General features: G+C 40.9%; 3 pseudogenes; all 3 read right to left on the bottom strand.

Annotated features, from left to right (window-relative positions):
* Nucleotides 1–4,239: 4,239 nt before the first annotated feature.
* On the bottom strand, nucleotides 4,240–5,450 carry LOC149249672 (protein DETOXIFICATION 16 pseudogene; annotated as a pseudogene).
* A 4,605-nt stretch (nucleotides 5,451–10,055) lies between these two features.
* LOC149249671 (protein DETOXIFICATION 16 pseudogene) lies at nucleotides 10,056–11,266 on the bottom strand (annotated as a pseudogene).
* Nucleotides 11,267–15,871: 4,605 nt separating this feature from the next.
* Nucleotides 15,872–17,082, bottom strand: LOC149249670 (protein DETOXIFICATION 16 pseudogene; annotated as a pseudogene).
* Between the last annotated feature and the right edge of the window lie 5,905 nt (nucleotides 17,083–22,987).

Raw genomic sequence — 22,987 nt, 5'->3', positions numbered from 1 at the left:
TTGGCCTCGTCTTTCTTTCGTTGCGTCGTCGACTTCTTGATCTCTGTGATGTCTGGGGTGTGCCACTTTGGCAGCCATGCCTCCAGTACATTAAAAATGACGTCGTTGGTGGCTAAGAAGGGTAGCTTTACCCACTGCTTGGTTGGGTCCTTGCGCACCCTGATATAAATGTTATGCATGTCCACTTTGAATTCTGTAAAACTCTGCAGACTATTGTAAACAGTGGGTGACAACCATGGCTTACGGTTGATCCCCATTCTAAGGTTCATCTCCATGAACACCCAGAAGATTTTGTTGTCGCATATCCTCTTAGCATCCTTCATGGCCTAGAGTAAAGTGTACTTCGCGGCCTCCGGTAAATCCCTGTCAATTATGGGGAATTGACTATCCTCCAGCAATTCCCCAGCCACAAGCACTATGGACAGCAAAAACCATGCATAGTGGAACGTTTTTCCTTGTTCCTGGGCTTCACGGAAAAACTCTTTTCAAAGGAACTCAAACTAGTTAAACTAGACCCCCTCCACACACTGCTCAGCCAATGCTACCATCGACGTAGGTACTTCATCCACGCAGCACTTGCGCATGACCTTTCCTACCACGATTTGGGTCGCCACGCGCATTGCTTTCTCCTTGATACTGGAGATGGCGTAGCCCCTCATCTTCTTTTCTAGCTTATACTTTTTCTTCATGGCCTCTACGATGGCCAAGTCACTGCCCTTCCCTTCCGATATGTCTGCGGGGTCCTCTCCTTTACATGGAAGCCAGGAGATGTGGTGAATCATGTCTGTCGTGATGGGGATGGGCTCCTCCAGCCACAAACACCCATCATGCACCAGGCAGAGTAGCTGCCTGATGATGAAAATGGTTATTGGTGCACAGTGGAAGTGCAACACCCAAAGCAGATTTAGTAGCCCAGCCTTTTCCACTCCGTGCAACCACTTCCGCGGCTCTAGTTTTGTAACCCCTGCAGGGGTGTTCTGTTTGGGCTTCATAAGGTTCCCAGTCTCAAGGTGAGGGAACTTCTCGTGCTCAGCGAGGTCCCAATCTTCGAATTTCAGGCTCGTCACGTGTCCCAGGTGCGTGCCTTAAAACATAATGTTGTTTGGAAGGTGCTAGGTCTGGACCGAGCTCTTAGTCTCGTCCAGGTCCTTGGGCACTTTTACCTTCCCTTTTTGCGAGGGGACATAGGCAGGCAATTTTGTTGTGTGGTGTGCAGGCTAAGTGTCCTCCTCCATGCCTTCATCCTCATCCTCCATGATGATAAGATCCTCTAGATCTTCTTCTTCTTCATCTGTCTCTATGGTGATGGCTTTCCCCTTCTCCTCCATAGACAGTTTGTTGCGTAGCAAGTTCCACGGGGACACACGTATGGGAACCATTGTTGGTTTGTTCTTCTTAGGTCTTGGCGTGCACAGTGATTTTGGGATTTCTGCCACAATATCAGTTCCTTCCAGAGTATCTCCCACATCCAAGGCTTGCGCGGCCTCTCCGATGGTTATTTCAATTATCTCCATAACGTCCAGAGGAATTGCCATCATATTCATCCAAAAATTTAGCACTCGCAAACTCAGGGGCTAAATCAACACTCAGCTCACAACACTCAAGGCTCTGCTCAATCACTCAATTCCAAAAATACCAAGTGTTGTTTGCTGGTGTTATCACAAAACCAGTACTAGGGGCTGCAACCAAGCAAGGTTTCATGTAACTGTTTCAGACCAGACTTTAGACTAGGAATTAGCCTTCCTAATCAGAGAGGGCTCTCTCACAGGCTTTTGATAGAAAATTAATCACAACAACAGAGGGCTAACTCTTCACACATTTATAAAAATATAGCTGGCTGGACATACATCAAATTAGTCTTCATTGGGCTATGGAGTCTCTCACAGTTAATAAACAAAATCACAGTCATCTCATGGAAGTCAAGGCTCTTTGCATCATCAGATGTTCAAACATAATTTACCTAAATCAAAGCTTGCTAAACATACAGGAAGTCAGAGCATTAAAAATGAATTCTGAGTGATGTTCAAACATGCTTCACCAAAACCCACAGCTTGCCAAACACACAGGAAGTCAGAGCATATAATATGAATTCTGAGGGATTGTGCTATAACAAGGCTGTAAAAAGAACATTAAGAAACTAAACCATCATCACATTTGAACACAGTGATCCATTGAGAATCTTGAGAAGAAACAACCTGTTTTACCATTACTGTAACAGTCTTTACATATGCTCAAAAAAAAACTCTGTTTTTGTATATACAGTCCAACCCCTATTACATTCTAATTTTCACCATATATAGGAATACATTTCCTTCCTCTAGAATGAGTTCGAATCTCCTATTAACTACTCCTACATGCCTTTAACTAACTGCATTAATTACATACATGCTAAACTATAATTACATAAAGTCCTAATCAAACTAAAACAATAATTCTTTTCTCCTCGTAGACTTGATGCTTTCTTGAATGCTTTGACAGCTGTCCTCCTCCAATTAATCTGATATGGCTGAGCTACGGATGCAATGAAGACTGACTTTGGATGCTTGAAAGCGCTGATGACTCACTAATTAACCACAAGATGTGCTCCTATTTTAACGGTCTCTGTCTCCCAGCACTTTCCGAAAGTGTAGAAGTATGTTCCCAATTCTTTAATAACTTTGAACGCTGCTACCAAATACCATACCATGTCTCCAGATGAGTTGTATTCTGCCTTGATGTACAGGTGTCTCTCCTCTAACATTCCTGGTCAAACTGTTCATTTTGCATTGAAAACATCACCTACAGCAGTTTCGTAGCGCGCTACGAAACTGCTGTGTGATTAAAAAAAACACAGTCTTCCTTTAAACTTCTTACAAAATTGTATATCTGCTGTTGCCATTCTTCAGCTTCACCTTTGCTATGCTGAGATTCAGAATCCCATTCCCTGTAACATGAACCTCCAACAAATAGACCAACTGCACATAAATCTTCTCGAGCTTCTGATTTGCTTTGGTCTGAAGTCTTAGAATTCCAAATACATGCTTTCCCAGAAAACTCAATTACCCATATCTTCTTGGAAATGACAATCTCCCATTGAGAGTAACAAGAATAAATTTAGAATACATAAACTCGAGAACATAAAGTGACATCGAAGAAAACTTAATGTACATAAAGCCTGATGCTTTAGCCAGATGATACAACAAGCTTTTCCAATTTTCCAATATTTCACTGGTTATCCCATTCATTTTCCAACCTTCTCATTTGAAGGGAACCCTTGCTTTGAAACTGTGTTAGGCCTTGACTGCATCGAACTATATGAACTATGTTTATAAGTTGCAGGCATAGGTAAAGTAATTAGTGCATTTGAATGGAACATCTCTTTGGCACTATTTTCAGATGAGGAATCCACAATGTGATTATTTTCATGTTTAGCAGACAGATTAGGGATGTATGCACTTGTTGCACGGCTTGTCATTTGTGAAATGCCCTTCTGTCTACTTCTGTTCCCTCGTGAATTCTGCCCTAGTGGAGGAAACCTCTCAAACTCTGTTTCTTAAATGGAATTATCTGCAATATTCCTAAGCTGACTGTGCAAATCAGAGCGCTGCAATTTCTGCCTTTCTGGATTAATCCCATTGCTTAACATCTTTTTGGGACCATAGTCTCTACCACTTTTTTTATGCTTCCCTGCCAATTTGTTATTTTCATCAATCAGTAAACCTTTGTCACTATGTGCAAACACCTTCACTGCCTAATGATTTTGTGGCCCAAATGAACCACCATAATATCCGTCTTTTCCAGCATTTGCATGCTTATCTTGACCTCTGGAGTATCTTTAGTTCTGGTCTGCGAAACCAGCACCATCATAGCGCACCAGCTCCTTGTCGACTGCAAATGGTTGGTTATCTTCAAAGTGAACAATAAAGGGTGAAAATGAAAACGATGACGGTGCCGCCAGACACAGATGGCATATTTTCAAGAGCGCTACACATGCAACACCGAATGCTTGAGATTAGACGGGAGCACTCCACGAATCGCCATTACCATTGCCCTGCCCACCATATGATGCTTATAATCTAACTCCAGATTGTCGACCTTGTGGCAATCAAATTTTATAGAAACCACTTGACACTTGGCATTTAATCACTTAGGACTGCGTGTGTTTTTCGCAGCATCAACCATATAAAGCCGGTGATCTCCACCATTCAATTGTATGGCAGGGGAGTTTGAAAATGGACTCCAACCATGCAGGCCGATAACTTACTGCTCATCCTTTATTATATTACTTGTAACCTTCGGCAATGGTGATGTATAAACTCTTTCTCTTGCCTTTTTCCCTGCTCTTCCCAATTCATACAAAACGTTATTATCGACAGTAAAACCGTTTGTGCAAATATACCACGAATAATTCCAAGCCAAAGTCCCCTGCCGCCAGCATGCAGTACAAAGGCCAAAATGACAGCTATAGGCATGCCAACCACATAGTATGCCCCAAGATTTGCATAGGCACCCAACGTTTGCCATCCACATCCTCTAGCAATACCTGATAGAACACCTTGGATGACATCCATAAATGTTGAGGGTACAAGCAGTGGCATCATGGTTGAAATGTATTCAACTACCTCTACTTCATTGCTATAAGCATAGCCCCATACATTTCTGATAGAGAATAAAATATATCCTATCATAAGAGCCTCAATGACTGCCATACAAACCCCGACACACACTGATAACTGTGCAGTGCGTGAGCGTCCAGCTCCTAGTTCATTGGAAACTCGTGTACTTACAGCAGCACCCACGCCAAAGGGGATCATATATGCAACTGCATCAGTGCTAAGACAGATGGAGAGAACTGATATCTCAAGTTCAGGCTTAGGCAACAAACTGGAGAAGAGAACAAGCATTTCAAAAGACCAGTATTCCAAGCAAAGCATTACTGCAGATGGAATAGCAAGCTTAAGAAAGTTTGTAATGTCATATAAAGCTTCCCTTGAGAAGGATGTCCATGTCTTCTTGCATGCAGGGGAAAATTTAACATAAATTGGTAGAAGTACCACATTTAGCCAATTGGAAATGCTATTTGCAAGCGCAGCCCCTTTATTACCTAATCCAACTTTGAACACCAATACCCAACAAACGGGAACATGGAAACACAGAGTTATTGAACTACTTAACATCATTGGAAAGATAACACCTTGTGATTGAAGAAATTTCAGAAGGGGTTGAAGAGCCGTAGTAGCAAACAAGCTAGGAATCATCCACCTTGCAAAGTTCCCTGCTTCAAGAGATATTAGAGGGTCTTGGCCAAGGGCTACAAGAATGTGTCCCATATATGCCCATATCACAGCAATTGGTATGCTCAGACAATAAAGAGCAACAATTGCTCTCTGCAGTTGAATCCCAAGCAAATGATATTGCTTTGCTCCATATTCTTGTCCACAAAGTGTTTCTAATGCACCTGCCATCCCCATCTTTGTTAGAGGAAGGCAGTTCCAATTCTTCTTAATGGAGGAGAAAGTCGAAATTAGTCATTTTTCCTCTTTGCTAATGTTTTTGTTGTTGTTGTTGCATATTTCTTAGATCCATCCATGGTGCCATCATGTTCTCCAGAAAGCAAGGCGGAATTAATAACTCCATTGGTGCTAGCCAATATCAAAGGCTTCTTTCTCCCATCCATTGTGGCGCCCTGCTTTGTGAAAGAAGTTACAGATTGTGAAAAGACAATCCCAAATATCAAACACTCTATGACTTATAAAATTTAATAGATTCTTTGTCTAGAGGATTCAACACAAAATCTCTTGCAAGTCTCCCACATTAGTATGTACATCTTTCACAATCACCCATGAGCCAGAATTCAGAGATAACTCCCTTAATGTATTTGATGGCAATCCTACAATAGCTGCATCATCATAAGGTGTCTCCTTGAACATACTGCCACTGCTCTCATCAACATTCCTGGAGGGAAGTAGAACTCTGTACAATAAGCATGCTAGGATTTGGACCTTCACTGAAAACTCAAACAAATCCCCAGTTTCGTAGCACGCTACGAAACCACGCAAACAGGTAGCGCTGCGAAACTGCTAAAAATAATTCAGGCGCTGCGAAAACACCCACTCTTTAAGCCAGGCTAAAAAAATTTTACTACAGCATTTTCAGTGATAACAGTGGCTCCACTTGGGATAGTGTGCCCTTGTGGTACACTAAGAACATGCAGCTCCAGTGCCTTATCCATTTTTGACAAACTAAAATTTGCTTGACAAGCATGACTGTAGGAGAAAGAAAACTATATCTACTTGAAAAATAAATGCTCAGCCAACCTTGAGCTTATTTGCAATTACCTACCTACCTACCCTAACCATTTCAACTTCTTCAGCTCAATCAATATGAAATTTCCAATGCAGCCAATCATTAACGTCATCTGATATTTGATTTCTTTGACTGTCCTGGAGTTCAGGGTCAATGTGATAGTGTAATAACCGCTGCCACTGAACTTTTATCTGACTGTATCGGATTTCAGATCCAATGTGATAGTGTAAAGACCGCTGCCACTGAAGTACTCTCCGATCTTCATAGGTAAACTGAAACACTGGAGAGTAAAACTCTTCCATATAATCAGCTACAGGATCCCAGAACACATGATCAGCTTGTCCTTCCACGACACTTTCTAGCTGTGCAAACTGATCTTCAACCACAGTGTTCAGTTCCTCAATCGTAAAAGAGAGGGGAACCAGCATAGTCTCCTTGCGTTCAGTCATAAAAAATTTCTGGGAATAATGATCATGATCATGAAAATTGTATGCCTGAATTTGTCCTTCTAAACCTTCAATTTCTTTCTCAATGTCTTTGGCAAATTCATCAAAAAATTTCATCTTATCCTCTGACTTGCAGTCAAAAGATTTCAGATATGAGGACAGGGACAAAGAAAAAGATTCATTTGTTTCTTCTTTATTATGATCATCATTCCACTGTTTAAAACCTTCAACTGAAGGAGAGTTTACTTCCACCTCTGACCTATCTATCCATTCCTCCAAGAACATAAGCCAAAAGTCTGGCAATGACTTAATGGACTTGGCAGGCAAGCATTCAACCCACTGTTTGCATTTCCCTTGGAATGAATCATAAAATAACCTTATGCAAACATCCTCATGTTTAATTCTAAGAAGCTGTGCAAATTCACAAAAATCTGATATATGATCCAAAGTTAAACTCAAATCTTCACCGTTGTATTTGGGACCATTCCTTAGAAAATATTCATCCTTGGGAAAATGGTTTGGAAAACCATGAATTCCTGAGAAATCTATGCATGCATACCTTGAACAAAGAATGTCAGCTTCTGGGTCTTTCATAACTCCAGTGGAATCACCATGAATGTATAAACCTTGAATTCTTCAACAATGGAGTCGCCAAGGTAGTTTTGCAGCCTTGAAAATCATTTGAACTCCTGCTACCTTCAGAAATCCAATCTTAAGCTCCCGGCAGACGCACCAAAATGTTATCACAAAACCAGTACTAGGGGCTGCAACCAAGCAAGGTTTCATGTAACTGTTTCAGACCAGACTTTAGACTAGGAATTAGCCTTCCTAATCAGAGAGGGCTCTCTCACAGGCTTTTGATAGAAAATTAATCACAACAACAGAGGGCTAACTCTTCACACATTTATAAAAATATAGCTGGCTGGACATACATCAAATTAGTCTTCATTGGGCTATGGAGTCTCTCACAGTTAATAAACAAAATCACAGTCATCTCATGGAAGTCAAGGCTCTTTGCATCATCAGATGTTCAAACATAATTTACCTAAATCAAAGCTTGCTAAACATACAGGAAGTCAGAGCATTAAAAATGAATTCTGAGTGATGTTCAAACATGCTTCACCAAAACCCACAGCTTGCCAAACACACAGGAAGTCAGAGCATATAATATGAATTCTGAGGGATTGTGCTATAACAAGGCTGTAAAAAGAACATTAAGAAACTAAACCATCATCACATTTGAACACAGTGATCCATTGAGAATCTTGAGAAGAAACAACCTGTTTTACCATTACTGTAACAGTCTTTACATATGCTCAAAAAAAAACTCTGTTTTTGTATATACAGTCCAACCCCTATTACATTCTAATTTTCACCATATATAGGAATACATTTCCTCCCTCTAGAATGAGTTCGAATCTCCTATTAACTACTCCTACATGCCTTTAACTAACTGCATTAATTACATACATGCTAAACTATAATTACATAAAGTCCTAATCAAACTAAAACAATAATTCTTTTCTCCTCGTAGACTTGATGCTTTCTTGAATGCTTTGACAGTTGTCCTCCTCCAATTAATCTGATATGGCTGAGCTACGGATGCAATGAAGACTGACTTTGGATGCTTGAAAGCGCTGATGACTCATTAATTAACCACAAGATGTGCTCCTATTTTAACGGTCTCTGTCTCCCAGCACTTTCCGAAAGTGTAGAAGTATGTTCCCAATTCTTTAATAACTTTGAACGCTGCTACCAAATACCATACCATGTCTCCAGATGAGTTGTATTCTGCCTTGATGTACAGGTGTCTCTCCTCTAACATTCCTGGTCAAACTGTTCATTTTGCATTGAAAACATCACCTACAGCAGTTTCGTAGCGCGCTACGAAACTGCTGTGTGATTAAAAAAAACACAGTCTTCCTTTAAACTTCTTACAAAATTGTATATCTGCTGTTGCCATTCTTCAGCTTCACCTTTGCTATGCTGAGATTCAGAATCCCATTCCCTGTAACATGAACCTCCAACAGATAGACCAACTGCACATAAATCTTCTCGAGCTTCTGATTTGCTTTGGTCTGAAGTCTTAGAATTCCAAATACATGCTTTCCCAGAAAACTCAATTACCCATATCTTCTTGGAAATGACAATCTCCCATTGAGAGTAACAAGAATAAATTTAGAATACATAAACTCGAGAACATAAAGTGACATCGAAGAAAACTTAATGTACATAAAGCCTGATGCTTTAGCCAGATGATACAACAAGCTTTTCCAATTTTCCAATATTTCACTGGTTATCCCATTCATTTTCCAACCTTCTCATTTGAAGGGAACCCTTGCTTTGAAACTGTGTTAGGCCTTGACTGCATCGAACTATATGAACTATGTTTATAAGTTGCAGGCATAGGTAAAGTAATTAGTGCATTTGAATGGAACATCTCTTTGGCACTATTTTCAGATGAGGAATCCACAATGTGATTATTTTCATGTTTAGCAGACAGATTAGGGATGTATGCACTTGTTGCACGGCTTGTCATTTGTGAAATGCCCTTCTGTCTACTTTTGTTCCCTCGTGAATTCTGCCCTAGTGGAGGAAACCTCTCAAACTCTGTTTCTTAAATGGAATTATCTGCAATATTCCTAAGCTGACTGTGCAAATCAGAGCGCTGCAATTTCTGCCTTTCTGGATTAATCCCATTGCTTAACATCTTTTTGGGACCATAGTCTCTACCACTTTTTTTATGCTTCCCTGCCAATTTGTTATTTTCATCAATCAGTAAACCTTTGTCACTATGTGCAAACACCTTCACTGCCTAATGATTTTGTGGCCCAAATGAACCACCATAATATCCGTCTTTTCCAGCATTTGCATGCTTATCTTGACCTCTGGAGTATCTTTAGTTCTGGTCTGCGAAACCAGCACCATCATAGCGCACCAGCTCCTTGTCGACTGCAAATGGTTGGTTATCTTCAAAGTGAACAATAAAGGGTGAAAATGAAAACGATGACGGTGCCGCCAGACACAGATGGCATATTTTCAAGAGCGCTACACATGCAACACCGAATGCTTGAGATTAGACGGGAGCACTCCACGAATCGCCATTACCATTGCCCTGCCCACCATATGATGCTTATAATCTAACTCCAGATTGTCGACCTTGTGGCAATCAAATTTTATAGAAACCACTTGACACTTGGCATTTAATCACTTAGGACTGCGTGTGTTTTTCGCAGCATCAACCATATAAAGCCGGTGATCTCCACCATTCAATTGTATGGCAGGGGAGTTTGAAAATGGACTCCAACCATGCAGGCCGATAACTTACTGCTCATCCTTTATTATATTACTTGTAACCTTCGGCAATGGTGATGTATAAACTCTTTCTCTTGCCTTTTTCCCTGCTCTTCCCAATTCATACAAAACGTTATTATCGACAGTAAAACCGTTTGTGCAAATATACCACGAATAAGTCCAAGCCAAAGTCCCCTGCCGCCAGCATGCAGTACAAAGGCCAAAATGACAGCTATAGGCATGCCAACCACATAGTATGCCCCAAGATTTGCATAGGCACCCAACGTTTGCCATCCACATCCTCTAGCAATACCTGATAGAACACCTTGGATGACATCCATAAATGTTGAGGGTACAAGCAGTGGCATCATGGTTGAAATGTATTCAACTACCTCTACTTCATTGCTATAAGCATAGCCCCATACATTTCTGATAGAGAATAAAATATATCTTATCATAAGAGCCTCAATGACTGCCATACAAACCCCGACACACACTGATAACTGTGCAGTGCGTGAGCGTCCAGCTCCTAGTTCATTGGAAACTCGTGTACTTACAGCAGCACCCACGCCAAAGGGGATCATATATGCAACTGCATCAGTGCTAAGACAGATGGAGAGAACTGATATCTCAAGTTCAGGCTTAGGCAACAAACTGGAGAAGAGAACAAGCATTTCAAAAGACCAGTATTCCAAGCAAAGCATTACTGCAGATGGAATAGCAAGCTTAAGAAAGTTTGTAATGTCATATAAAGCTTCCCTTGAGAAGGATGTCCATGTCTTCTTGCATGCAGGGGAAAATTTAACATAAATTGGTAGAAGTACCACATTTAGCCAATTGGAAATGCTATTTGCAAGCGCAGCCCCTTTATTACCTAATCCAACTTTGAACACCAATACCCAACAAACGGGAACATGGAAACACAGAGTTATTGAACTACTTAACATCATTGGAAAGATAACACCTTGTGATTGAAGAAATTTCAGAAGGGGTTGAAGAGCCGTAGTAGCAAACAAGCTAGGAATCATCCACCTTGCAAAGTTCCCTGCTTCAAGAGATATTAGAGGGTCTTGGCCAAGGGCTACAAGAATGTGTCCCATATATGCCCATATCACAGCAATTGGTATGCTCACACAATAAAGAGCAACAATTGCTCTCTGCAGTTGAATCCCAAGCAAATGATATTGCTTTGCTCCATATGCTTGTCCACAAAGTGTTTCTAATGCACCTGCCATCCCCATCTTTGTTAGAGGAAGGCAGTTCCAATTCTTCTTAATGGAGGAGAAAGTCGAAATTAGTCATTTTTCCTCTTTGCTAATGTTTTTGTTGTTGTTGTTGCATATTTCTTAGATCCATCCATGGTGCCATCATGTTCTCCAGAAAGCAAGGCGGAATTAATAACTCCATTGGTGCTAGCCAATATCAAAGGCTTCTTTCTCCCATCCATTGTGGCGCCCTGCTTTGTGAAAGAAGTTACAGATTGTGAAAAGACAATCCCAAATATCAAACACTCTATGACTTATAAAATTTAATAGATTCTTTGTCTAGAGGATTCAACACAAAATCTCCTGCAAGTCTCCCACATTAGTATGTACATCTTTCACAATCACCCATGAGCCAGAATTCAGAGATAACTCCCTTAATGTATTTGATGGCAATCCTACAATAGCTGCATCATCATAAGGTGTCTCCTTGAACATACTGCCACTGCTCTCATCAACATTCCTGGAGGGAAGTAGAACTCTGTACAATAAGCATGCTAGGATTTGGACCTTCACTGAAAACTCAAACAAATCCCCAGTTTCGTAGCACGCTACGAAACCACGCAAACAGGTAGCGCTGCGAAACTGCTAAAAATAATTCAGGCGCTGCGAAAACACCCACTCTTTAAGCCAGGCTAAAAAAATTTTACTACAGCATTTTCAGTGATAACAGTGGCTCCACTTGGGATAGTGTGCCCTTGTGGTACACTAAGAACATGCAGCTCCAGTGCCTTATCCATTTTTGACAAACTAAAATTTGCTTGACAAGCATGACTGTAGGAGAAAGAAAACTATATCTACTTGAAAAATAAATGCTCAGCCAACCTTGAGCTTATTTGCAATTACCTACCTACCTACCCTAACCATTTCAACTTCTTCAGCTCAATCAATATGAAATTTCCAATGCAGCCAATCATTAACGTCATCTGATATTTGATTTCTTTGACTGTCCTGGAGTTCAGGGTCAATGTGATAGTGTAATAACCGCTGCCACTGAACTTTTATCTGACTGTATCGGATTTCAGATCCAATGTGATAGTGTAAAGACCGCTGCCACTGAAGTACTCTCCGATCTTCATAGGTAAACTGAAACACTGGAGAGTAAAACTCTTCCATATAATCAGCTACAGGATCCCAGAACACATGATCAGCTTGTCCTTCCACGACACTTTCTAGCTGTGCAAACTGATCTTCAACCACAGTGTTCAGTTCCTCAATCGTAAAAGAGAGGGGAACCAGCATAGTCTCCTTGCGTTCAGTCATAAAAAATTTCTGGGAATAATGATCATGATCATGAAAATTGTATGCTTGAATTTGTCCTTCCAAACCTTCAATTTCTTTCTCAATGTCTTTGGCAAATTCATCAAAAAATTTCATCTTATCCTCTGACTTGCAGTCAAAAGATTTCAGATATGAGGACAGGGACAAAGAAAAAGATTCATTTGTTTCTTCTTTATTATGATCATCATTCCACTGTTTAAAACCTTCAACTGAAGGAGAGTTTACTTCCACCTCTGACCTATCTATCCATTCCTCCAAGAACATAAGCCAAAAGTCTGGCAATGACTTAATGGACTTGGCAGGCAAGCATTCAACCCACTGTTTGCATTTCCCTTGGAATGAATCATAAAATAACCTTATGCAAACATCCTCATGTTTAATTCTAAGAAGCTGTGCAAATTCACAAAAATCTGATATATGATCCAAAGTTAAACTCAAATCTTCACCGTTGTATTTGGGACCATTCCTTAGAAAATATTCATCCTTGGGAAAACGGTTTGGAAAACCATGAATTCCTGAGAAATCTATGCATGCATACCTTGAACAAAGAATGTCAGCTTCTGGGTCTTTCATAACTCCAGTGGAATCACCATGAATGTATAAACCTTGAATTCTTCAACAATGGAGTCGCCAAGGTAGTTTTGCAGCCTTGAAAATCATTTGAACTCCTGCTACCTTCAGAAATCCAATCTTAAGCTCCCGGCAGACGCACCAAAATGTTATCACAAAACCAGTACTAGGGGCTGCAACCAAGCAAGGTTTCATGTAACTGTTTCAGACCAGACTTTAGACTAGGAATTAGCCTTCCTAATCAGAGAGGGCTCTCTCACAGGCTTTTGATAGAAAATTAATCACAACAACAGAGGGCTAACTCTTCACACATTTATAAAAATATAGCTGGCTGGACATACATCAAATTAGTCTTCATTGGGCTATGGAGTCTCTCACAGTTAATAAACAAAATCACAGTCATCTCATGGAAGTCAAGGCTCTTTGCATCATCAGATGTTCAAACATAATTTACCTAAATCAAAGCTTGCTAAACATACAGGAAGTCAGAGCATTAAAAATGAATTCTGAGTGATGTTCAAACATGCTTCACCAAAACCCACAGCTTGCCAAACACACAGGAAGTCAGAGCATATAATATGAATTCTGAGGGATTGTGCTATAACAAGGCTGTAAAAAGAACATTAAGAAACTAAACCATCATCACATTTGAACACAGTGATCCATTGAGAATCTTGAGAAGAAACAACCTGTTTTACCATTACTGTAACAGTCTTTACATATGCTCAAAAAAAAACTCTGTTTTTGTATATACAGTCCAACCCCTATTACATTCTAATTTTCACCATATATAGGAATACATTTCCTCCCTCTAGAATGAGTTCGAATCTCCTATTAACTACTCCTACATGCCTTTAACTAACTGCATTAATTACATACATGCTAAACTATAATTACATAAAGTCCTAATCAAACTAAAACAATAATTCTTTTCTCCTCGTAGACTTGATGCTTTCTTGAATGCTTTGACAGCTGTCCTCCTCCAATTAATCTGATATGGCTGAGCTACGGATGCAATGAAGACTGACTTTGGATGCTTGAAAGCGCTGATGACTCATTAATTAACCACAAGATGTGCTCCTATTTTAACGGTCTCTGTCTCCCAGCACTTTCCGAAAGTGTAGAAGTATGTTCCCAATTCTTTAATAACTTTGAACGCTGCTACCAAATACCATACCATGTCTCCAGATGAGTTGTATTCTGCCTTGATGTACAGGTGTCTCTCCTCTAACATTCCTGGTCAAACTGTTCATTTTGCATTGAAAACATCACCTACAGCAGTTTCGTAGCGCGCTACGAAACTGCTGTGTGATTAAAAAAAACACAGTCTTCCTTTAAACTTCTTACAAAATTGTATATCTGCTGTTGCCATTCTTCAGCTTCACCTTTGCTATGCTGAGATTCAGAATCCCATTCCCTGTAACATGAACCTCCAACAGATAGACCAACTGCACATAAATCTTCTCGAGCTTCTGATTTGCTTTGGTCTGAAGTCTTAGAATTCCAAATACATGCTTTCCCAGAAAACTCAATTACCCATATCTTCTTGGAAATGACAATCTCCCATTGAGAGTAACAAGAATAAATTTAGAATACATAAACTCGAGAACATAAAGTGACATCGAAGAAAAATTAATGTACATAAAGCCTGATGCTTTAGCCAGATGATACAACAAGCTTTTCCAATTTTCCAATATTTCACTGGTTATCCCATTCATTTTCCAACCTTCTCATTTGAAGGGAACCCTTGCTTTGAAACTGTGTTAGGCCTTGACTGCATCGAACTATATGAACTATGTTTATAAGTTGCAGGCATAGGTAAAGTAATTAGTGCATTTGAATGGAACATCTCTTTGGCACTATTTTCAGATGAGGAATCCACAATGTGATTATTTTCATGTTTAGCAGACAGATTAGGGATGTATGCACTTGTTGCACGGCTTGTCATTTGTGAAATTCCCTTCTGTCTACTTTTGTTCCCTCGTGAATTCTGCCCTAGTGGAGGAAACCTCTCAAACTCTGTTTCTTAAATGGAATTATCTGCAATATTCCTAAGCTGACTGTGCAAATCAGAGCGCTTCAATTTCTGCCTTTCTGGATTAATCCCATTGCTTAACATCTTTTTGGGACCATAGTCTCTACCACTTTTTTTATGCTTCCCTGCCAATTTGTTATTTTCATCAATCAGTAAACCTTTGTCACTATGTGCAAACACCTTCACTGCCTAATGATTTTGTGGCCCAAATGAACCACCATAATATCCATCTTTTCCAGCATTTGCATGCTTATCTTGACCTCTGGAGTATCTTTAGTTCTGGTCTGCGAAACCAGCACCATCATAGCGCACCAGCTCCTTGTCGACTGCAAATGGTTGGTTATCTTCAAAGTGAACAATAAAGGGTGAAAATGAAAACGATGACGGTGCCGCCAGACACAGATGGCATATTTTCAAGAGCGCTACACATGCAACACCGAATGCTTGAGATTAGACGGGAGCACTCCACGAATCGCCATTACCATTGCCCTGCCCACCATATGATGCTTATAATCTAACTCCAGATTGTCGACCTTGTGGCAATCAAATTTTATAGAAACCACTTGACACTTGGCATTTAATCACTTAGGACTGCGTGTGTTTTTCGCAGCATCAACCATATAAAGCCGGTGATCTCCACCATTCAATTGTATGGCAGGGGAGTTTGAAAATGGACTCCAACCATGCAGGCCGATAACTTACTGCTCATCCTTTATTATATTACTTGTAACCTTCGGCAATGGTGATGTATAAACTCTTTCTCTTGCCTTTTTCCCTGCTCTTCCCAATTCATACAAAACGTTATTATCGACAGTAAAACCGTTTGTGCAAATATACCACGAATAAGTCCAAGCCAAAGTCCCCTGCCGCCAGCATGCAGTACAAAGGCCAAAATGACAGCTATAGGCATGCCAACCACATAGTATGCCCCAAGATTTGCATAGGCACCCAACGTTTGCCATCCACATCCTCTAGCAATACCTGATAGAACACCTTGGATGACATCCATAAATGTTGAGGGTACAAGCAGTGGCATCATGGTTGAAATGTATTCAACTACCTCTACTTCATTGCTATAAGCATAGCCCCATACATTTCTGATAGAGAATAAAATATATCCTATCATAAGAGCCTCAATGACTGCCATACAAACCCCGACACACACTGATAACTGTGCAGTGCGTGAGCGTCCAGCTCCTAGTTCATTGGAAACTCGTGTACTTACAGCAGCACCCACGCCAAAGGGGATCATATATGCAACTGCATCAGTGCTAAGACAGATGGAGAGAACTGATATCTCAAGTTCAGGCTTAGGCAACAAACTGGAGAAGAGAACAAGCATTTCAAAAGACCAGTATTCCAAGCAAAGCATTACTGCAGATGGAATAGCAAGCTTAAGAAAGTTTGTAATGTCATATAAAGCTTCCCTTGAGAAGGATGTCCATGTCTTCTTGCATGCAGGGGAAAATTTAACATAAATTGGTAGAAGTACCACATTTAGCCAATTGGAAATGCTATTTGCAAGCGCAGCCCCTTTATTACCTAATCCAACTTTGAACACCAATACCCAACAAACGGGAACATGGAAACACAGAGTTATTGAACTGCTTAACATCATTGGAAAGATAACACCTTGTGATTGAAGAAATTTCAGAAGGGGTTGAAGAGCCGTAGTAGCAAACAAGCTAGGAATCATCCACCTTGCAAAGTTCCCTGCTTCAAGAGATATTAGAGGGTCTTGGCCAAGGGCTACAAGAATGTGTCCCATATATGCCCATATCACAGCAATTGGTATGCTCACACAATAAAGAGCAACAATTGATCTCTGCAGTTGAATCCCAAGCAAATGATATTGCTTTGCTCCATATGCTTGTCCACAAAGTGTTTCTAATGCACCTGCCATCCCCATCTTTGTTAGAGGAAGGCAGTTCCAATTCTTCTTAATGGAGGAGAAAGTCGAAATTAGTCATTTTTCCTCTTTGCTAATGTTTTTGTTGTTGTTGTTGCATATTTCTTAGATCCATCCATGGTGCCATCATGTTCTCCAGAAAGCAAGGCGGAATTAATAACTCCATTGGTGCTAGCCAATATCAAAGGCTTCTTTCTCCCATCCATTGTGGCGCCCTGCTTTGTGAAAGAAGTTACAGATTGTGAAAAGACAATCCCAAATATCAAACACTCTATGACTTATAAAATTTAATAGATTCTTTGTCTAGAGGATTCAACACAAAATCTCCTGCAAGTCTCCCACATTAGTATGTACATCTTTCACAATCACCCATGAGCCAGAATTCAGAGATAACTCCCTTAATGTATTTGATGGCAATCCTACAATAGCTGCATCATCATAAGGTGTCTCCTTGAACATACTGCCACTACTCTCATCAACATTCCTGGAGGGAAGTAGAACTCTGTACAATAAGCATGCTAGGATTTGGACCTTCACTGAAAACTCAAACAAATCCCCAGTTTCGTAGCACGCTACGAAACCACGCAAACAGGTAGCGCTGCGAAACTGCTAAAAATAATTCAGGCGCTGCGAAAACACCCACTCTTTAAGCCAGGCTAAAAAAATTTTACTACAGCATTTTCAGTGATAACAGCTGGGCAGCCCTTTGTATTTTATAGCACTTTTTAAATTTGAATTCGACCGTTCCGCCCAAATTCAGTTCATTAATGCTTCCTTGGCGGCAGATTTTTTCAAATCTTGCCCATAACTCGCGTCTTAAATGCCTACCGCTCAATACATTTGGCCTCAATTAAGCATCCCATCGTGAATAGTGACTTCAAAGGTCACTTTCTAGCCAACCCACGTAGCAGCGCAGCCCCTCGTGCACAGTCGCGTACCTTGTGACTCTTTGCTTCTACGTGCATCTCCAATATCGCGCAGCTCCTGGGTAGAATAGTTTATAATCCCACGCTCCCTTTCAACTTCCTGGAGAGATAAAACTGTTTCTTCCTCGGCTAGTCAGGTGGCCGCACCACCTATGTGCAATTTCCTCTAATCATCCAGCATTCTTTCTAGGAAATACCTACCTTTTACCATTACTGGTCGCGTCGTGCACCTTATCTGCTGTAGCGCATCACCCTAGTTAATTCTCTTAGTAATATGCGGTCCAAGCCAAGGCATCAGACTGATCAATTCATGGCGATAGTCCTCAAGCTTGTCAGCATGATCATGCACACCTTGTTTTATCACCGTGGTCTTCTTATTGAGAAACTCATCCCTTATCTCATCTTCCAGTTTCTTGACTTCCACTTCTACTAAAGCACTTTTCCTCCTTAATCACACCCTTTCTTTTTCAAGTTCTTGGAGCCTAAAAGTTCCCTGTTGCATTTCTATTTCCAAGGTTTCGCGAACCGTCGCATCTATTGGTGTGATCATGTGCGGCCTAAGTTCTCCAAGTATTATAGGGCTTACTTCAGTTGCTTCATACTTTATCCTTGGCGGTGCTTGCACAGTCAGGGTTTTACACACAGTCCTATATGCCTAAAGAATCGTTGGTACACATAGGTCCCAGTTAGCCCACTTCACCTGGTGGACTGTGTTCAGTGCTTCGCGTACTTTTTCAAAATCTTCTGCATGAAGATGCTTCTATGTGCTTGGTCTTACCATACTTCTCGATCCCAAACGGAGGAGTTGTTCGCACCATTGTCTTACCCACCACTGCTTACAAATCGTGTTTCCTACGGCAAGGACGATGTGCCTTCGTGCCTGTTACACACCATATGTCTGTATCCATCTGGAAAGGTGGGTGTGTGGGCCGTTTCATCCATCATACTTGGCTTTTATCCGCATCTGAGGCTTCCCAAATCATAGGCACATCATCCTTCTACATTCGTGCCAATCCTCATAACCCTACTGGTGCGTACCCCACCACCTTGCGGGCGTAGCGCGCAGTACCCATTTCAGAGCGTTAAAACATTGTTGTTTCAGCACTTCTTTTTCAAATTTGGTAAGGAACTCTTCTACTTCATGTAACCCATCATATGTAGGCGGATCCCTTACCTCTATTACTACACAATGCAATGACCTTGTCATCATGATACAGTTGAGCGTCGTTACCTCGTGTAACTGTTTCTGCCATTGTTCTATCTCTTCGTCAGAATCTTATGTGCAGGAGCTTTCACACTCCCAAGATATTTGGCCATCTGCGGTTGGATATACCCAATCTTTCTCCCGCACGATTATCTTGTAGATGTAGTCTAGATCGTCCTCGTTGTCGTATTCACGCACTGGCTCTATGTAGCACGATCTTTAAGCAGGGTCTAAAGGTACCACTACGTGCAGTGACTTTTTCTCAAAAATCATCTTGCGCTTCTTTAGGTTTATCACTCCATTCATGTCAGTGGCCCAATCTATTCCCAGTAGCGCGAGATAGGGATTGTTGTCATCAACAATCTCTATTACTTTGAAATCTGCTAGCGCACTCGCATCTTCGATATCTACTGTGATTCCCTACAATCTTCCAATAGGTAGGATCTTTTGCTGGTTTTCCATTCACAGTTGGATAAGAGACCATTGTAGCATAGGCCTACCCATGCACTCCCATGTCTGCTTTGGCAGGACGTTTGCGTCCAACCCTAGATCTAAAATCACTTGATCCATTTCATATTCCTCAATTGCGCGATCAATCTCATCTCCCTTCCTGTTCGTGTCGTGTGCTTTCCAAGTTTCCAGACGATGCGTGGTTCTCCTAGCACGGTCCCAGCACATCTAATGATGAGGTCTTGTAGCCTCTTCATATCTTTGTTGTCACACAGCAACTTCATGCATGTCTCCAAGAATGTAGTGAGCATCGATGGTTCCATTTCCGACTCCATTTTGTCCTTACTTCCTAAAGTGGAGGCATCCACGAAACTCCTCTTAGCTTCCATGAATGTCTCCTTAGCATGCTCCAAATCAAATTCTGGTTCCTTTGTTGGAGCCTTATGAACCTAGGTACTCTCTTCGAGCTGCTTGCCTTTGTCATCCCCTGTCATGATACCACTCCAGAGCACGATATTTACATTTGGGTCTTCCTCGCGTGGCTCAGACCTCATCATTTGCAGGTTCTGAGTTGGGGGAGGTTGGAGTGCTCCTTTATCACACAACCTTGCTATCAGTGTGGGACAGTCCTCCATCTCATGATCAAACTGCATACAATATAAGCATGATGGTCTTGTTGGATTTGTATAATCGTGGGCATAATTCCCCATTCCTTCGCAATTGTAACATATCAATTGTCCTCGACCTCTTCCTAGTCCCATTCCACCCCGACCTCACCCGCACCCCTGAAATCTAGTTCGCGCCATCCATGCGTCCTGGTCAAGGAGTCGTGTTTTGACCTAAACTCTATAGGTAGGAGTCTGATCCATCATCAATTCATAACTTCTATAGATGCGCTCATCATGGCCTACTGACCTGCAGAAATTACAAAACAGCTATTGGGAATTCTTCGTATACTTCTGTAACATATGGGAGTTATCTGTAGCATGCTTCCCTCCTATCTGACAAATCGCGCACCACAATGCAAGAGCCGCGCTTAGTCCTACTTGTGCCTCAGGTCTCAATGGCATTGGTCCTCCTCCCGTGAGGTAATTCATGAACACCGGGTAGTGGTCCTTGTCGTGCCCCTAGCCCTTGCACTTTACGCACCATACCTTGTCGCACACTTCTGAACGAGTCATCCTGTCTTGTTTCAAACTATGCATCTCAAGCCATAAGTTCTTCAATTGCGTGTGAATCTGTTGGACTCCCGGGTTAGGATCTTGTATCGAAGTCTCGTGCAATCTCATCACAACCTCCAAAGCTTCAGCCTGAGTGGTTATCCTTTGTTGTGACAGCGCATTCCATAGATGTGGTGTTAGCGAGGCTACAAACCATTCGCGTTGTTGCCTATCTATTAAGGTCATGTTTGCTTCGCAAATTGTGCACTTCAATATTTGATCCAGATCCCACGGGGTTTCACTTGGTAGCATTGTGATTTCCTTGAATCCAATGATCAATTGTGCCTCTAATTTTGGTCTGTTAAATTCCTTGTTTAGCGCAGCTTGGATATCTGCTATCCCCACATTCAAATTGTCATTGGAATGCTTAATGTACCAGTCAGCACACGATCCTGCAGAGCGCTGACCAATGTTGCCTTCTTTATATTGTCATCTGTGACACCCTGTGCTTCCCATATAGCTTTTATCACGAACCAAAACTAGTCCGGATCTTCATTCCCTACTCCCTTGAACACTGGTAGCTTTATCGCGCTAGCCATACTGCTTCGTGGTGGTGGCGAAGGTGGTATGGGCGAAGTCAGGGGTGAAGATGGTGAAATTAGTGGTGGTGTGGGTGGGGGTGGTATGCGCGGAATTCTCTGCTTTATAAGATTGATTGCACATCAGACATATCTATGTAGATCTCGGTCCCAACAACGGAACCATTTGTTGGCTTGTTGGGGCCTGACCTAGGTTCAGAGTTAATTAGCCAAACAAATCCCGATACTACTGGCCCTTTCGGTAACAGTCTGTGGAGCGCGGATTGAGGTCTCACCCGAAGTAGTATGGGAGCGTGCTAGAACCAGGTTTTTGTCTAGTCAATTTAACGTCTTAAATTGCTCTACATAAATTATCAATCCGGGTATCGTAAACTGATGAAGTGTGGTGCACCATATGTGCTTAGTTAACCTTTTCTTACTTCGTTGTTTTATAGATTTTATTTTGTTTTGGGGTTTTGTTTTTGTTGGTTTCCTAAAGTGTCTAATGCAAATGGAAATCCTATTCTAAGGTCTTAAGAATTCTTTTAAAGGACAAGTATGGATAGAGATTTCAAGACAAGGCCTATGTCCCTAATGGTAACTTCCAAAACTTAGCACTTCAAAAGATCTTAAAACATGTTATTGATGGAATTAGTACTTAAACAAAAGTGTAAATATGCAGCTACTTCAATCAAAATAGAATGCAATAACCAATCAATGAGCTAGTGACTATGAAACCCAGTATCCTTGCTGCTGTATAAAAAGAAAACTGAAGAAAGTAAAAACTGAACTTAAAGCAACTCAAAGACTGAAAGCAAAGCAACTAATTCACACTACTTCAACTCTTCTGATCCTTTACCCTTCAGCTCAATCTACCTTATGGGAAGCAATCATGAACAAGTTAAGCAATATGATATCTAAATTGCATAAAGGAAACTAATCACACTACTTCAACTCTTCTGATCCTTTACCCTTCAGCTCAATCTACCTTATGGGAAGCAATCATGAACAAGTTAAGAAATATGATATCTAAATTGCATAAAGGAAACTAATCACACTACTTCAACTCTTCTGATCCTTTACCCTTCAGCTCAATCTACCTTATGGGAAGCAATCATGAACAAGTTAAGCAATATGATATCTAAACTGCAAGAAATTAAATTGCATAAAGGAAACTAATCACACTACTTCAACTCTTCTTATCCTTTACCCTTCAGCTCAATCTACCTTATGGGAAGCAATCATGAACAAGTTGAGTAATATGATATCTAAATTGCATGAAAGTAAATGAGCAAAACAAAACTGAAAGAAATAACAATGCTGGAATTAGAACTCAAAAAAAATAAATCAGCAAAAGGACAAGATGATTCCGTCATGTCATTAGTCATTAAAAAGCTATGTGCATTATTAACTTACAATCAACCGGTTGAACACACTTGCATGAATTAAAATTGCATGAATGAAAAATCTAATCTACCAACTTGAAAGCAATCAAATGACATAATGAAATCAAAGCAAAATTACAAAATGAAATCTACTATACCTTACATTCTAATGTGCTCCATGACATCTACTTCACATCTCCTT

The sequence above is a fragment of the Pinus tabuliformis genome, chromosome 7, assembly GCF_031772625.1.
Source record: "Pinus tabuliformis cultivar Carrire ecotype Pingquan chromosome 7, CPIR1, whole genome shotgun sequence".
In the NCBI taxonomy this organism is placed as follows: domain Eukaryota; kingdom Viridiplantae; phylum Streptophyta; class Pinopsida; order Pinales; family Pinaceae; genus Pinus; species Pinus tabuliformis.
This window is presented reverse-complemented; position numbering and strand designations above follow the sequence as displayed.